This window comes from Catharus ustulatus, chromosome 5, assembly GCF_009819885.2.
Source record: "Catharus ustulatus isolate bCatUst1 chromosome 5, bCatUst1.pri.v2, whole genome shotgun sequence".
In the NCBI taxonomy this organism is placed as follows: Eukaryota; Metazoa; Chordata; class Aves; order Passeriformes; family Turdidae; genus Catharus; species Catharus ustulatus.
In genome coordinates, this window is record NC_046225.1 from 37,058,855 (window position 1) to 37,078,007 (window position 19,153).

The following is a 19,153-nucleotide window of genomic DNA, read 5'->3' on the forward strand; positions in this document are numbered from 1 at the left end:
AAAAAAAATACCACTTTGGATTTTAAATCTGTTTTTATCATGCAGAACATCTTATCTGTCAATATTTGATTAGAGGGCCTCACTGCTTGAGACAGCTTTTCTCTCTCTGACAGATAATCTGAGGCTCTGAGACCATCAGTTAATGATTCACCTCTATGAGTGGGGGAAATAAGAAAAAAAAGCTATCAAGAGCTAGGGGATAATTTTTCATTACACTTTGACCTATGACTTTTGTCTTGAGTCTAATGGAAAGGCTGAATCTTCCCATCTTATCTACAAAGAGAGAATACTCCTGTATTGATTTAATCAGAGAAGTTCAAATATGTTTCAGCTTGATTATTTCTTCATAACATCTTATCTGAGTTTAAGCAAAACTGTCTTATTGTTTTTCCTTTCAGTCCCAATTTTTTGTCCTTTTAATTTTCAGTGCAGTAACTAGAAGTTGTTGAACTAAGACAGGCCTTTGATCCCTCTGTCCACCTTGCTTCCCAGACCATGAGAAATTTTCTGTTCACCTTCTCTGAGGTGATTACTTCATTACAATACAGTAACTGTCTTGAAGATGAAACAGAGACTAAATTTTCTGAGTAAGACATATGTAAAATAAGAAAGAGAGAAAATTATTGTTGTTGAAGATCCTGGAAGATTTTTCACACTTACTTGCTACAGTGACCAGTGTTTTTCTAATTTACTCATAAATATGTCTTTTGGGAAAAATTTAATTATATTTCTTGGTACTTGTAGAAAGAAACATACTGCATTTAATGTTTACAAATATTCACTTTAGTTCTCAAGTCTATATTTAACAGTAAATATCACAAGCATATTTTCCTGACATAGCAATTTTGAGTGTAGAGTATCAGGCATTTATTTTGATGCTTACCATAAATATGGGAATAGATTTCTACCTTTAGTTCTACAAGTAATTTTTAAATCTAAATGCAGAGCATGACTGTATTGCTTACTCTTCCTAGAAGGATAACTGTGTGTTCTTCTTGTACTGACCCATATGGATACTGGATAAGATAAATCTAGAGAAATATATTAGCTGACTATAAAAAACTGTGGCACATATTTTATAATTTTTTGCTCATACCACTGTGTTGAAATTTGATAGTGTTCTAGGTTTAAGGATAGATTTTATATCAGAAACAGAAATGTTGGTGAAAAGCTAGGTGGAACTGTGTTATGCCTGGGTGTGTTTAGCATAGATAGTCAAGGGTTTTATCTCAGGTACAGTGAAAAGCCAAATTAGCCAGGGACACCAGTGAGTATCTGAGATCGCAAGACATCCAAACATGGAGTATCAAAGTTGCTCAAGCCAAGCATACATGAAAACAGGAAATACAACCACTAAAAATTTGTCAGAATTTTTACGAAGAACTCATGTCTGTTGACATTTGCATTAATAATTTTGTATAATATGTAGATAGCTGGAAGTCAATGTAGGACTCAAAGGGGTTGTTCCTTAGTTTAGCTGTAAGGTTAGAACAATGATAGGGACCCTCAGTAATAAATGTCCAAACAAATGTACCTCAGAGAGAATCACAATTATTAGATAACTCATATCTAATTAATCTCTCCATTGGGTTTTTGAACTAATGACCTGATTAAATTTGACTTGTAGTCTTGCCAATTATGTATTTCCCTTTTATGCATCCTTTTTTGAAGTAAATTCACAGCATGAGCAAAGAGTAGTGGTTTACACACATCACATAAATACCATCATCTGCCTCAACTGAAATGTTTCCTATTTGTTCTTGTGAAATCCAATACTCTGCTGCTTCCTGTAATCTAAGATTTCTTAACGGATCAATGTTTGGATTAATCTGCTTTGTCAAAAGTCTTTGAAAAGAATTAATAGCTTATATTTTTTATAAGAATGGGCAAGAATTGTTGATTTTAACCAAACTTCATGTTGAATATGTAGGTTTTTCAAGTTTAGAAGCTCAAACAGTGAAAAAAATGATCCTGCTCAGATTCTCACAGTTTCAAAAAACTGCCAGCTGAAGAGCAACAGGTAACTTTACAGTTAGCTCAACAAGGTGAGTCATTAAATAATATTTAATGACAGTCTGTGTTTCTCAATTCCCTGAAAATAAGGGATCTTGGGTATCATGATGCTAATTTTGAGTACAGCAAAAAGAAAGGGTAAAAGCATCATGAAAAACAAAATTTAGTTTTCCTTTTGGAGGAAAGGAAAGCAGTTTATGCACATGTAATAAATTTTCTCTGAGCCTAGACTGAAAAGATGATCATAATTATTATTGAGGGAACATATATTTAATTCATTTTCATTACTCTAGAAATGAAAATGTCATTTCAAGTAACATATTGAATCTTATTCATATTGAATCTGATGCATTTAACTTCTATAACCACAACTATAAGCTAAATTAGCTAACAAAGTAAGAAAGTTAACTAAATTTCCATATTTGCATCAGTCTTCTATAGTAAATTAAAATATGAGTGAATAAAAGGCAATTGAATAAAGACTAGAACTCTTCCAGATGTTATTTTCTGGAGAAGAGGTAGAAGAAAAAAGTAAATTCTTCTTCTATGTACTAGAAAATCCTAGAAGAGAGTGAGTTGAATTGCAATTTTTTTTCCTGTCTTTTGATTAGTCCATCGATGTGTCTTGCATTAATTATGATCTTCAAGAAGGAAATAACATATAGTTTTTTAATCATTCAGTACATCTTCACATTATGCTAATGCCCAGGTCACTTTTTTTCCTCTGTTTTTAAAATTTGCTTTACTTGGAGAGACTCAAAGAGTTAAAGCAGGATTGGAGTCAACAGATAAAGTTGTAAATTTAATTTTTTCTTTTCTGTACTTCCATTTGTATTGTACTGCAACCTGTTTCAATTCAATTTCCAACATTGCCTTGTGTTGCCTTCCTACTGCAAACATCCCTGTTTTGTTTGTTTTGAAAATATTTACTTTCAGATCACCTTGCAAGATGAGAAGGTGACATGCTGTCATATGCTGTCATACATGGAGATTAAGGTCAAAGTCCCACTCAGCTGAGTCGACAAAATGACCATGACCTGCTTTCCAGGCTACTTAGCATTCCAAACAACTCAATGGGACAGTAGCTTAAAGCAAAGCCCCTGCTGACTTTCTGCTGCAGCATCTACTATCTAGTAGGTCTGCGTATCATCACCACAGGTCAGAAATCAGGTGATCACTAATTATATGATCTTTATTGATTATATTAATAGCCATCCATGAGAAATCTACTTCAAATAACTTTCTCATTAGCACATAGGATTTCAGTAGCTAAGGGAAAAATACTTCATTCTACAGGTTTCCATTCAGCTGCTTTAATTTTGAGTGTGGTTTTGAGTTGCTGCTATAACCCCAGGTTTATTCTAAGGAAACTGAGACTGAGGAGGAAAGGAAGAAGGAGGAACTGAGCCAGAGATTGACTCCTATTATCAGTGTTAACAAGCAGACTTCCATCACACATGATCCTCAGATGCTGCTAAGAAAATATCCATTGGCCTCTGTCTAAACCATTCGTAGTACCACTGTAATTTATCAGCTACAGTAAAACTGTCTTTTAGAAACACATAAACACTTTTCTAAACATGTTTTTAAAAGCAGACAATTTGGGCAAACTACCTCATGATTTCTATGAGAACAATCCCTGTTATATTTAAAATACTTGCTTTGAAAGCACAGGATTTCTACAGCTTTCCAATTAATAGCTGAAGAGAAATTATCATCAATAAGAATTTATTTTAATATCAGGGAAAAACCAATTTTCTCTAAATCGTTTTTTTTTGCAAAAATCCTGGTAAAACAAATTAAAGTAACCTTACATAGAAAATTTCGTCTTTAATGATTCTTTTTTGTCAAAATTATAGATAATTAGAATCATTACCTTAAAATATTAGAGTGTAAACACTGAAGTTGGTACAGTTACACATCTGATATTTAATGACAAAAATTAAAACAGGAATTATTTTCTATCTCTCCTCTTTCAACTAAATATATTGTTCTGTGAAAGCCTGAAGTGAACTGAAACTGCCCCTAGTTGTAAAAGGGCTTTAAACACAGCCCATATTGGAGCCACAATATAAAAAATTTCTCATCACAACATTTTTCATTCTCTATGCGTTGGGTCATCCATTGAAACCAGGCAGGGTATTGTTCTTTATCTTTTCACAACCCATCCTTCCTCCAGCAAGTCAATTTCTGCTAATGGCCCATTTAGTCCCATGGTGTGACTGATAAAATTACTTCATCCCATTGGAAGTTGCTCCAGCCAGGGAGAAGAGCCCGACATTTCTTACCAAGATAAAAACAGAGGTTTTGGGACACTAACGGGAGCCCCTTTCTCCACTGGACTCCAGAGGAAAACCGGATTTCTCCACATCACCACTGGACCTCTGGAGGGAAACTTCACCTTCTACAGGACCACTGCTTCAACTGGATCACATCTGTCACTGCAAGTGGACTGCAACCACCATTTAATGGGACTGCTACCAACACCCTGCCTGTCAGGGTGTCAGGTTGTACTCTGACTTTGTCAGGGTTTGGAGTTTGTTTCTTTGTAGTACTGTATTTCTATTTTAATTTCCCTAGTAAAGAACTGTTATTCCTAATTCCCATGTCTTTGCCTGAGATCCCCTTCATTTCAAAATTATAATAATTTGGATGGAGGGGGTTTGCATTCTCCATTTCAAAGAGAGGCTCCTGCCTTTCTCAACAGACCTGTCCTCCAAATCATGATAGAGTCTCAGCAGATGGGTTGTTGGAGGTCCCATCTCACAAGTGCTCATTTCATATTTCTGTTTGTTAAAAACACTGATCATTCTCCACTGTTCCTTTAACTGAATATTTGGCACATTCATATATACATATTTTCACGTGTAGACTCCCCTATATATATATTTATAAAAGGCACATACACATATAAAGAGAGATAAACACCAAAAAGAACCCAGTTATACAGGGCTTGAATTTTATGTTCGAGAAAAAAACCTGTCACTCTGTTGTATCTACTCACAACAAACCAGACTGGAAACCCTTAACTTCACTATTCCTGTATGCAGAGATATATTGACAGAAAGGTAGGAGGCTTTGACATCACTGAATAAATCTGGTTTAATTTAAAGGGAAAGAAGCATGTCAATTATGAGACAGACTGATAGGACACATTAAGGAAATGTCTATCAGGTATGCTTAGACATTTAGCTTCCAGAGAGAAGATGCAGCTAGGAATGAAGTACAGTAATTTCACGACCATAAGGCGCACCGGACTATAAGGTGCACCCCCCGGGAGTTGGTAAATTTTGCAACTTTGTAGATCAGATAAGGCACACCGGACTATAAGGCGTACTTCCGGGTTTAGGGAAAAATTTTAGTCATAAGGGTGCGCCTTATAGTCGTGAAATTACTGTACTTTGATGATTATATTACTCCAGCTTTTAAGAAATCATATTCTGATGCTATTATGCTTTTGGAAGACTCTTTGTTTATCTAGTATTATATTTTCATATCTTAATTAGTAAATCCCTTAAGTTTCCCAGAAAATTGCAAAGGCTATTTTTTCCCGTTTTTAATCTCACTTTAGAATTTCATAAGGATTTTTGTCTTTTATTAAATGGTCAAAAATTACAAGGAAAATGTATTATTCATTACTAAATTCTACCATGTGTCATTATCTGCCAGTTTTTACTTTGCACAGTAGATGTCCATAGTGTCTAGTGAGATTCTTGAAGCTTTAAGTCTCTTCACTGCATGCAATGCTGTCTTCTTTTAAAATTTGCAGCAAAGTACCAAAATGTTTCCCCAAACACAAAGGCATCTTTTCTTACTTGCCTAAAATTAATGTTAGGAACTGATAAGACATCTGCGTAAGACAAGAGACTTTAGGAAAACTCACAAATTTGGACATTTCTAGAAGTCCCTTGCTATGTTTATTTAAAGTAAAGCTATAAACCACAACTAAGGGTTCTCAGGATCTTGCCTGGACAACCAAAACCTAGAATATAATAAATTATTTTGAACTTTAAAGAGATGAAACATGGACACAGAAATAAAATTAACATCTGTAGAGCTTCACCTTCACTGTTCACTTTTTATGTTCATTTTAAATGAAAAGTAATTATCTCATCTTTTAAAACTGATGAATCCATAAATGCTCTGCTTCGCACTGATGCATAGGAGATTGTGGTCTATCGAGCAAGGGACCCGTTCGTATTTTCCGTTCAAAAGTTTGATCATCTAACAGAATGTGAGTAAATGATAAAGAATATCAGTCCAGCTAGGATTTGGTCATTTCCCTTTCATTGCTGCATATAGACTGCTTTTTCTGGGGGTACAAGTTCAGCTTCTACATCTGTGAGCAAGAGAATCCTATTTCAGAAATGTCCTGAAGAATTACTCTTAACGTGTTACTTCAAAAGTGGAAACTTGTGCTGAAATAGATCACTGTGTTGATTATACTTCCACAGTGTAGAAGTAGATAGCACTTTAGTCTTATGTCAGTGCTCACGTTCAGGAACAGTTTTTGGCTGAACCTACAGCTGAACTTAATGTCACCCTGAGGAGTGATGCATCTCATGAGAGAATCAGATGCTTCACAGGAAACACAAATAGAAACTGTTTGGAAAACACAAGGTTAATTATTTCATCTTGTTTGAAGGAAAAGCATTTTTCAGACATGTCGATCCAACTGAGAGCTACTAGCTGGCTGTTAGGAGCTCCCTATTTTTACATCTTAGTGGTTAGTAACAAAAATGAGTATGTGAATGTTATATGTGAAAAAAAAGTACATTAATTTCATGATTATAAGCCGCACCTGATTATAAGCCGCACTTCCAGGTGCCAGCAATTTTTCATTCTTTGTCCATATATAAGCCACACCTGATTATAAGCCGCAGGTTACAATACCGAGAGTGATAAAAGGTATCTATTCTATCACCATCTGTTGAGGGTGGGGGCAGTGATCCTTATCTCCACAGGAGAAATTCTGCTAATGAGCCATCCATTGAAACAAGGCGGGGCATTGTTCTTTATCTTTTCACAACCCATCCTTCCTCCAGCAAGTCAATTTCTGCTAATGGCCCATTGAGTCCTACTGTGTGACTGATAAAATTTCTTCATCCCATCGGGAGATGCTCCAGCCAGGGAGAAGAGCCCAACGTTTCTTAACCAAGATAAAAACAGAGGTTTTGGGACACTAAGGGAGCCCCTTTCTCCACTGGACTCCAGAGGAAAACCGGATTTCTCCACATCACCACTGGACCTCCAGAGGGAAACTTCACTTTCTACAGGACAACTGCTTCAACTGAATCACATCTGTCACTGCAGGAGGATGCAGCCACCATTTAACGAGACTGCTACCAACACCCTGCCTGACGGGGTGTCAGGCTGTACTCTGACTTTGTCAGGGTTTTGAGTTTGTTTCTTTGTAGTACTGTATTTCTATTTTAATTTCCCTAGTAAAGAACTGTTATTCCTAATTCCCATGTCTTTGCCTGAGATCCCCTTCATTTCAAAATTATAATAATTTGGATGGAGGGGGTTTACATTCTCCATTTAAAAGAGAAGCTCCTGCCTTTATTAGTAGACACCTGTCCTCCAAAGTAAAACAGCAACTTTTCGTTCTTTGTCCATATATAAGCCGCACCTGATTATAAGCTGCACTTCCGGGTTCAGACCAAAATTTTAGTCAAAATGGTGCAGCTTATAATCGTGAAATTGGAAAATCATGCAATGTAAAGTGCCTATAAATTGAATCATTTAGTCAGAAACACTCCTAAATTTTCTAATGGTTTTAGAAGTAAATGGGTTTGTAGTCTCATGTACAAAAGATTTTTTTTTTTCTGGTTATTTTAATAAACCCTTCTTTAATATTTCTTAAAGCTCACTCACAATTTGACCAAGCTTTCTTTGCTGTATGTAGTTTCCATGTATAAATAAATAGTGTCAAAAGGGTTTTTTAATATGTCTGGTTTTAATTCCCATCTCTAACAATCTTCTTTTTAGGTCAGATAGTTGGCCTTTAGGATGGTATTTTTCTTTCATTCTGGATTACATTTAAGACTAGGTAATGCATTACAAACAAAATCCATGAATCACAGAAATTGTTTCATGGTAAGACTGCTCAAGAAGTATTTAATTATGAGATGTTTATATAAATATTCTGTATGTTTGGAGAAAGTCATCTTTATTAAGTATTTTCATGTTAGTGAGATGGAGGTCAATCCATAAAATTTTCGTGTTGCATTCATCAGTCCTTAGCTGCTCTTACAGAAAATGTGACATTTCTGTTCTCTAAAGAGCTCTAAAGACAGTGTGAACAGCACGTTTTTCAATGTGTGCCAGCATAAATTCAAGAAATCAGTGGTAACATTTTTGCATTTGAAAGTAGCACAGCTGCTGTTCTGGTGTTGTGGTTGAAAGATGACAAAAGGTGTACAGTAGGAATAGATCAATGTGTAATATTTTTTATACATTAGTTTTACTGTTTTCTTTGCTCTGGCTAATCCACCCTGTGCCATTCTTGCCTCTTTTCTACTTTTTTCTTTTTTTAGCTCAGTAAACCTTCTTACCATTTCATTATCAAAATCCACCCTTTCATCCTCTCTTTTCATGTCCTTGTGGGCAATTTTTCCCTTCTTTCTTTCTAAGTAAAATGTGAATACTTGGTACGTCATCTTCTACACTTATCTCTCTCCGCTCAACTCTGAGGGTTTTGCCTTCATCTCTTACAGAATCAAATTCAAACCTTTTGCAATATTTTTAATAATGGGTCTTGCCTCACATATTTAAACTAATAACTGCCTCTTGTCCTTTATCTCCCTTGCTTTGCATTACTCGTTTGCTTTTCATTGCTACTCTTCTCGCTTCCTGTGACATGAAGAGTAGTTCTATTATATCCTCTTATTACAAACTCTTTCTAAAAATGCCTTTGAGAAAATTCCTTACTCCTTTTGTATCCAAAACTTCCAGTCCTTATAGATCTGCAGCAATGGCCTCTGAAAGCTTGTAGAGGATAGTGGTCCTTAGAAGCAATGGTATTGATAAATTAGCATGGACAAATGAAGTGTAAGTGATGTGACAGAAGACTGACTAGACTGGTGACATAGGTTAACATTCTCTGACCTGGCTTTGGCTGTTTTTCTTGACCTGCTACATTAGTTTTACAGCTTCAGTTGTTTTAGATGGAATGGTTTAGAAAACATAGAACATCAGCTGCCAAAAAATGACAGGGAGAAATGACTAATGTCTTTTTTTAGCAGGGAGGTTTGCTTTCTCATTTTTTCTTTTCACTTTACTGTCTCAGGCATGAATAATTCTATTCTATATTAAATGAATATGTAGTAGGTCTCCAGATTTTCGTCACTAATGAAGACTAAGAGTAAAAAGCCCTGATCTGAAACAAAGCCTAAATGATCCTCCCTACCAAAAGAGATATGAAAGGAAACAGGAGAAATCTAATAAAAGAAATCCCTCCTGTATTCACCCTTGAAATAATTGGTCTCAGATATGGTGTGCTCTATAAAGCATCAGTATTCATGCAGGAGTAAAATGAATTAATAGTGCTGAAAAGTGAGTAATTTCATAGCACAGATTTTGTTTTTTTATGCTGCAATCTTCTTATAGGAGAAAATGAAAATTTATGAACTTTCTGGTATTAATTATTTTCTTATTTATAGTATTGAACTTCAGTAGACCATCATTGTGGATATCATTTCTGATGGATAAAATATTATTCTAGCAGCTAGGCAACATTATAGTTAAACTTTTCCTGTTTTTGACACATAAGCTATCTCCATGGTGGAACAGCATTAGGCCTCATTTCTCTTTCTGGTATATTGCACTGAATAGCCTCTACACATACTATAAAATAAAATAGAGAGGGAATACAGTTGGGATGAAATTGCTGATAGGATTCTTTTTAGTTTTGACAGTGGAGATTTCTTGCAGAGTGATGGTAAAATGCAGTTTCTGAAGTAAAAGTTCTGTTTTCAATTACTTGAATAGAAGTTCATCTGCTAAATATAAAATTACAAATATTATTTTAGAGAGTACCAAAATCTGAGATTTTACTTTTTCTGGGGAATTGTAAATATTGCAATTGTTGAAACAACACCAAACTTTCCAATTGAAACATTTGTGTGGCTATGCTTCATAATTAGGCAGAATCTTTTATGAACTTTATTCTACTGTTTTCAATGGGACCACTCCTTTCCAGAAAATCAGTCTTTTCTTTCATGTTCCACAGAGATCCAACTTTTGGAAAGCACAGAAATAATTTAGTAAGACTCTGTGGCAAGATAGGACATCAACCTAAACTTTAGAGAAGAACAGCGAGTGTGAAACACCTGGAAAGCATTGACTAAGAGACTCTCCAACAGCCCAAGGGAATGCACAAATTAATATTCTGTGATTGGTATATGCAGTGCAGATCCCTAGGCTATGAATATGGTAGATTTGTACTGGGGTGGTTCCCTGTTTTCTAATTTGTACTCTTTTTTCCACCTTGGATGTCAAATTGCTCTTAGGAGAGAAACAAAGCAAGTGGGGCTATCCAGGTCACTTTCCATTAGGAATACCACTGAAAGACTGATAGAAAGAATAAAATTGGTATTACCACTTCAGCTCTTTGACCATCTCATCCAGAAAAATCGTTTCCAATGTTGTTTGTCCTTATTTCCCCTTATTTTAACCATAAATCTTCCGGAGTCCTATCCTGAAATTCAAAACCTTCAAGTTCTCAGACACAGAAATATCAACCACAAGGAAAAGTGAGTCCTTTACAAACCAGCATTAATGTGATTCCAGGTGGAAATAAATGTGACTTTTTCCCTTTTCTATAGAACAGATTTTGCTTGCCACAGCCTCATCAGTATTCAAAAAAACCAGTCAAATTTCCATTTCAAGATCCATTAAAGAAATTGCTTCAGCAAACACTAGAAACTCCTTTAGAATGAAATTTTTTCTCTCAATTGAGATTCCATTTCTAAGATTTTTTTTTCCAAAGTGTCTACAGATATTTCCATAGCCTCCAAGTATTTAAAGCAGAGCAGGACATTTGAAATAACTGGGATATTTTTGTTATTACCATTTTTATTTTCAATCTTTCATGAAAATCATGTCCTTTCTTTGAAACAGTTAGCAGAGGAAAAATGCATCTTATTGGAGTCTTTGGCACCATGCATTTATAGGTGATAGAAACAAAATACACTGTTGGAGGAAGGGAGAACAGATAGAAAGATGCTATCTCCTCTGGGAATTTTCATGTAATAGCTGGAAATGTAGTTCCTGTAGTCTAAAGGTGGGCTTTCCTCTTACATCCTCTTAGATCAACTGCTCTGTACAGCAGATGCATTCTGCCATCTAGATATATTCTACCAAACTTGTTAATCTCAAGTGCATTTCTGATGCTCCATTCAGTTTAAAAATGGTAGATGCATTTTGATGTTCCTTTTACCCTGCTTTACATTTACATCAGTCGAATGGTGAAAAAATAGTTCAAAGAAACACAGTTTTGAAGACCAGAATACACCAGAACCATTGAAATGCATGCAAGCGTGTATGTCTCCTGCATGTGTATCCTCTACTAATGCTTTCCAAAGCACTGTTTCTATAAACTCCATAGATTAATAAATTATAATAATTGATGGTGTAATATTGAGTAAAGCAGTCACTGTGTTTTGAAGCCAGAGTATGACCAGGTCCAAGTAAGAAAGACAAGCAATTCAATGCTGTTGAAAGATTATGTTGTACACAATTTTTCATAGTGACATTTTAAATATTATTCAGAGAAGTAATTACGAATTCATGTCATTGGTGAGAAAGTTTCGCCATATGTTATTGAAAGTTGCTAATATAGACTGTTTCACTTTACATTGCGTCTTTAAGTATAGTATTTTAGAGCCCACACTGTCCGTAGGTACCTTTATTCTCTCTGCCTTAAAGCAAGATGAAATAATTTTTATTGTTAGGCATCCAAATGAATAAAACAAAATCATTGGCCTTTGGATAAAAACAATTAACAATGGCAAGAGTCAAAAAGATACCTGCCTGAATTGCCTGAATATTTGTTTGAACCAGAAACACTGTCTAACTACTGAAGAATTTGATTCAGTGATGAACATGGCTCTGCAAGCTATTTATTTTTATGGTCAATGTAAGTTCACTGATTGTATGATTAAAAAGTATGAAGATTTTCCTTTAAAATGTTGTTAATGTTTTTACTTTTGCTCATCTATTTTTTTAAAGCCAATTTCTGATTTTTATTTTTCATATAAAAACAGGAATCCATGAGAGAAAAATTTTGGAAGGCTATTGGTGATGTCAAGGGTTGAATGGAAGAAATTATGCTATCTCTACTCTGGTTGTCGCTACTTTCCCCGATTCAGTTGTAAAGAAAAATGTATGAAAGATTCTTGAATCCTTAGTTCTTGGATCTATACATGATAAGCTTTCTTAATGTTTTTGAGTTCTTGATTTTATAGGATTAGCACATTAAATTTAATGCTAAATAGGACTCTAAGACTTACATTTTTCACAATTTATGGTTCACCTTAAAATTTAGTCTATATTTAAATACAATGTAAACATACACAGTGTAGAATAACTGGGTAAAAGATTTCTTTTTCATTAAAAATGCAGCTCAGCAGATCTGTGATAAATGGTGACATTATGTATATGCCAATCCCTTCTGGAAAATTGGAGTGATTCTAGGCTTTGCCAAGAATTTGACAGGCCACCCTAAACGTTTAATCAGGGATGCTCTGACATTCAATACTGCTTGTATAAATGTGTCAGTCTCATTTTTATTAAACCTCTTCAAAATGAAACATCTCTGGAAAAAAAAAAATCATGAGTGATCCAAGATAATGCTATTAACATTTTTCACTGGATATGATATAAATAATCTAAAGTTAACTATGATCCTCACTCCACTGAGCACAAACTTGCCTAGTAAAAGTTTTGAGTTGAAATAGAACTCAGAGAAGGGCTGTGTCAAATTAATGATCATGAAGTAAGGCTCACAGAGCACTAGTAGTTGGCTTCTGCCCTGGGTGAGACCAGGGAATAGATGCCATTCAGGAATTTGAACAGAATTTCTATGTTAAAATTTGTCCTTCAAAAACCAGAAGAGCCTAACAGGATTTCCTGTGACTTCTTCATTGCATGATTCTACTCTAGCCATGGAAAATACATATTGAATTTCAGATAAGGGCCAGGGAGGCCAATTAAGGATCCTTCTTAAATTGTTGCTGCTGCAGACTAAAAGGCTATATTAGCTAGTGCTTCCAATTCTGACAAGCTTTGCTTACATGTATTATCTTTCATTTTTGCATATAGTCTGAGGCTTTTTAAAGTGGGACTAGATGCATAATTAAGAAGAATTTAGCAGAATTTAGGTTTATGGGTATGAGTTAAATTTCCCAATATAGGATATATTTTTGAATTAATATTTGTGTTTCATAATGATGCTCTTAGTGGTGTTTCTTCAGATAGTCTCTTATATATATTTTATTTGCTTTACATCCCTGTTCTGTTATTGAAATAGCAAAACACTGAGATTCTATTCTGTCATCAGTAAGTGATAAATGTTTTACCAATGCCAGGTCATCCAGGCTTTAATTCCCAGTGTTTGTGAGAAAGTAATGGACCCCATCATAGTCTGCATATTGATTTTCATTTGTTCTGGCATAGGACACTGGGACATGCTGGGTTGGGGGTGTTGTTCTTTAAACACAGAACCGAAACACTCCAAAGGATAGACAAGGTAGATGCATATGCACAGAGGAAGCATAAGGTTAGGAGACAGTACTGGTCAGTGTAATAAGCACCAGAGGTCTTTGTGCATGCTCTAAATTTTCTGCAGTTTTACAGAAAATATGATACTCAAGAATAAAAACCCATTGTAAGACACACCTAAAATATTAATGCAAGAAAGGACGAGTTTTCTCTTTTTATATAGCCAAAGTTTCCAGTCAAGTTGAAACGAAGAAGGAACATTTTTTTACACTGTTTTCTCAATGTTTCCAACAAGAAGTACCATATTCATTCTTGACAAAATGATGAAGTAAGACTCAAAAACCTTGACCAGCTCTGGATTGTAAAGCTATTTGCATACTTTTGCTTATCAACCCAACACTGCAGAATTGCTGTGCCAGCATTCTTTCCCATCTGGAAAGTGGGTACAGTCGGAATGCCCAAGATCCTTTCTCAATGATGAATAATTAGATGTGTCTAGTGGAAACAAATATTGTTGTTCTCTGTTTTCTCAGGTGTAATGCTGGGGCCGAGGACATGTAATGCAACATTTCTACCCACACTAGTATCCACCTCTGCTGGGTGGGAAAAAAAGGTACAGCCCAGGATCATGTTCAGAAGTACAGATTATACTTAAAAAGAGACATCAGGTAATCTGGAGCTTCCATGGTTCCTGTGGATTCTAAGTTTTGGGGTTTTTTTAATTGATCCTTATCTGTTACTACAAATTTTTCATGATTTAAGGTAAAGAAATTCCTATTTGATTTCTGGTAGTCATGTTTCAGGAAGAATTATGTGATAGCCATACTCTCTGAAATATTTTATATAGAAACACCAAATATTTCCATCCTATAGAGAAAAAAAATTCAATAGGGAAGAGGATTTGGGGCTCCTAAGAGAGAAAAAAATATTCATAGTTTATCTTGTATAAGGTCTAGTAAGATACTAACTTTCTGATCTGCTAGTTGGATGTTTAATCTTATCTACTCTGCCATCATTCTTTAATGTATCCAGTAATCATTCTTCTATCATCAGCAAGAAGCTGGTATATCCAGCAACAAACTGAAATGCAGGATTAAAGCAAAAGGAGAGCAATGAAAGATGGAAGATGTTATCTAATTTTTCTCACAGTTTTTACCATGTCCCTGAAGTCCTAAACTTAGTCACAAATGCATTCACTTTCTCTGTGCTTGAGAATTCTGTAAATTATACTGTGGCAACTCGAGAAAATAGCAGCCTGCCCATTTGTTCTTCTCTACCCTCCCCACTCAAACCACCTCCCAGTCACCTTGACAGATGGTGAATTCATGACCTCTAATGTAATTCATGATTAGCTGAAGGATGAGGATGCTTTAACATAGCTGCTGAGGGCACTCGAATGTTAAATGTTGAGAGGACACTGGAACCAAATACTGTTCATCAGGATATTTCTTTTTCCCCTTGCAGCGCTTTTAACTTTATATTTGTCTGTGTCTATGTGTAATTGCAAAATTTTGAATCTTACAAGTATCTCCATCCTAAGTTGAAGGGGCAGTCATAGGAGTCATGTTTACTAGACTTGAGATATTTAACTTGCATTAACAGTATGCCACATTTGGGCATTACTTGGAGTTTGATGGCAAGTTGGGAAGATGAAGAAAAAACATGCAGGCTGAGATGAAACTATTTGTTTGCTGCCTGAAGGCACTTACCTCCCAGGCCTCAAACACAAAGGAAAAAAAATCTGGACACAAAAATTCCCTTACTGAAAATGTGAAGAATAAGCTTACAAACGGGGTTTCTGAAAAAAGCCCCATAAGAAATCAGATAAAAACACAGAGGGAAGTGTTTGATGTTAAAATTCCCTGTGATTTGATCATGTTTGATCAAATGTTCAGCAGCTCAGCAAAAGTAGCACTTAGATTTTCTACATTACAGAAATATAAAATATACAGGAATATAAAATATATAAATGACTGGGGAAAATGATCTTTTACTGTAGTGCAGTACGGTAGAATGTAGAATGTTACTGTAGAATGTTTGCATTCTGGGATGAAAAAGCAAAAAACTGTGGAGCCCTTTTAATCATGCTGTATGATCAGACTGTACGATGATATACCAAGCCCAGTGTTCCATAGTAATGGAGTAGTGTGGTAAAATCATATTTGCTATTCATATCCCAGCAGTAAAAGTGAGGATAACTTGCCCTGGCCTTCTGGAGGCAACCTGAGCACATAGAAAAAAAAAAAGGAAAAAGGGAGGAGAAAAGCTATGGAGTCTTCAAAGTTGCCTAAGGTGCCCTTTATGTCAGAATGATTCCTAGCCTCTGAGTAAAACAACTACAGTAATTTCACGAATACAAGCCTCAGCAATTTGACAAAAATTTTGGTGGAAACCCGGAAGTGCGGCTAATAGTCGGGGGCGGCTAATCTGTGAATAATTTTCTGACATTTACAACCCCAGATGTGCCAGCCAGGGCGCCGAGCCAAGCACCTGCCAGTAAAAGCCGGCATTCCGCGATTGTTACAGTGTTACTCTGTTGCCCTGGCTCCCTGCAGGCAGCATGGGGGGCGGGGAGAGAGGCGGGAGAGCTCTCTTCTTCCCTCCTCTGCCGCAGCCCAGGGGAGAGACAGGGGGGCCCTGCGCCGCCATTGCCACGGCCCGGGGAGGAGGGGGGGGGCGCACCACCATTGCCGCGGCCCAGGGAGGACAGCGGGGGGGGGGGCGCGCCGCCATTGCCTCGGCCCCGGGAGCCGATGGGGGCCCTGCCCCGTCATTGCCGCGGCCCGGGGAGGACGGGGGGGGAGGCGCCGCCATTGCCACGGCTCGAGGAGCCGATGGGGGCCCTGCGCCACCATTGCCGCAGCTCGGGGAGGACGGGGGGCGGGGTGCGCTGCCATTACTGTGGCCCGGGGAGGAGGGGGGGTGCTCTGCCCCCGCCCTCTGCCGCCGCGGTATGAGTGGGCCGCTCTCTCTCCGTGCCCGGCCAGTGCCGCGGCGTGAGCGGGGTGTGCTCTCCGTGCCTGGCTGGCACCGCGGCAGGAGCGGGGTGCTCTCTCCATGCCCGGCCGGCGCCGCGGTGGGAGCGGGGCCAGGGCGAGCGAACCCAGAGGCAGCGGCCAGCCCCAAGTGGCAGCGCCAGGCTGGGCCACCTGGCCCCGTCAGCAGCCCCTAGCAACCCGAGCCTGCACAGCCTTAGTTGAGCCAGTAAACCCCCACCATGCTGTGGTTCTGTTAGTATTTGGCAACTTTGTTGCACGCAGATCCTCGCTGCGAACGACAGAGCGGCTTATATTCAGGTGCGGCTTATTTATGGACAAAAACTGAAATATTTACCAACACCCAGAGATGCGGTTTATACTCAGTGCGGCTTGTATTTGTGAATTTACTGTACTATCTGATCAATGCATCACATAAATTGGTTTACTCTGTAATCTTACAGAGCATTGTTTAGTTCATAATTTGCTTTTGAAATGTTTTATTTTACAGCATACCCGTAACAGTAACTCCCATAACTCAAATGATGTTTTAATATCATGAGATCTCGTTATAACTCTCTGCTTATTCACTTTTTGCTGATATGTGAAGTAAGAATGCCAGCTGGTTGCATTACTGGGTTCATGGATTATTAAAAAGAAAATTAATATACTCATTATTGGTTTTTTTCCTATTCAGTAGCATTTAGAGGCTCTAGTCAGAATTAGTCTCATTATTATAGATGTTGCATGCCGTTACATGGTAAATACAACATGCTGTTATTGTTTAGTTTAATGTTGAAGCAAACTGAGTTTTGTTTATGGCTCAGAAAGAGAAGTCATGTTTAAATGTTATTTATATTTAACTAATACTTTTAATTCAGCTATCCAAAACCTGCAGAAAGACTAACAAAATTGATATCTTATATCTAAGATTACATTGAAAACTCTCTAACATGCACTTCAACGATTTTTTACTGACAGCCTAAATATTGTATTGCATACTGATCTGGGTTTGAAAAAATGGAAGTAAAACAAATTGTTTTCCATCACAAAACAACACTGAATATAGTAGCACTATTTCATTTAAAGTGTAGATGCGTATTTGATAAATTTATTGGTAGTAGCAACCTAAAGAAAATTGAACCAAGTTGAAAAAATGTAGCATTTCATCATACACTAAAAGAAGAATGCATGCAGATATGTTGCAATTTATTGAAATGTACTGTATTTTGATATATATTGCATACTGCAGGCAAGAAAATTTATCTTTATATCATATGTTATTATCATATGTGTCAAATAGAATTTTCATTTGTCACATTTCAAAAAAATATAGGCTCATTTCAGGAAGGCAGTTATCACTCTGTATAGATGTTTGCTGTATTTATTTTAAAGTCTTAACCATCAACTCAATTTGATTTTTCTTGGAGAAATAGAAAGAAATTATCATCTTTCTCACTGTTTAACAGAGAAAACTTGTGAGGAAATTGGTAAGAACTCTAAACATTATTGTAGCATTAGCTCATCTGGAGAGTGTTAGGGAGAAAAGAAGGGCGCAGAGTATTTTTACCATAGTGTTCTAGTAAGCACATGGAATGAACCTGTTCTTGGAATCAGCAACCTCCTCATGTTAAGAAGTGGCTGCAAAAATGTTGTCAGTGATTTGAAGTAGTTCAAACATTTTTATCTCTTCTTCTTAAAAGCTATTTTTAAATGAGTAAATCATGCCAAAATATTCAGAATTCTTTCCAAATGGGAAGTTTCAAAATTTTGCTCAAAATTTTCTTAGAAAAAAATTTTCCTACTTCTTATGCTACATTAAGTAACAAACCTTAAATAGTAAACGACTCACTTTGATTATACTAAAAAAGAAATATAAGCAGCTCTTTTCAGTTATTCTTTTCAGCTTCTTTTCACTTATCGGCTACAAAAAGGGAAGCTTCAAATTTATTTGGATTGGAAAGGTCTCTGAGGACCTAGTAACAAGTAAGTAAGGGACAGATGTCTTTCCAGGTTTTTTTTTGTAAAAATCCCTGCTTTTGAAAGAAAAATATTATTCCATATTTTTGATGGCTACCTTATTTTGCAAGCATTTAAAATAAAAAGTTTAAAAATGAAGATGAGAAAATAAATTATACATTACTTTTTCTCATTTTACTTTCAGCTGCATATTTTCATGTGAGAATTATTTTAAAATGCACTAAACTTTGAAATTATATTTTTGCAAAAACATTATTTCATACTGGAATAGCAGTTAGCAACGATCATTTGGAAAAAAAGTGCAACTCATTTATATAAATTAATAGCTCAGAGGAACCTCACAACTATAAAATAAAGACCCATAACATGAGATAAATGCCACTTCTGCAGAAATAATTTTCAAAGCTTAATTAGAAATTGTTATTTCTGAGGGAAATCTATGGCTTGAATTAGCAAATGTA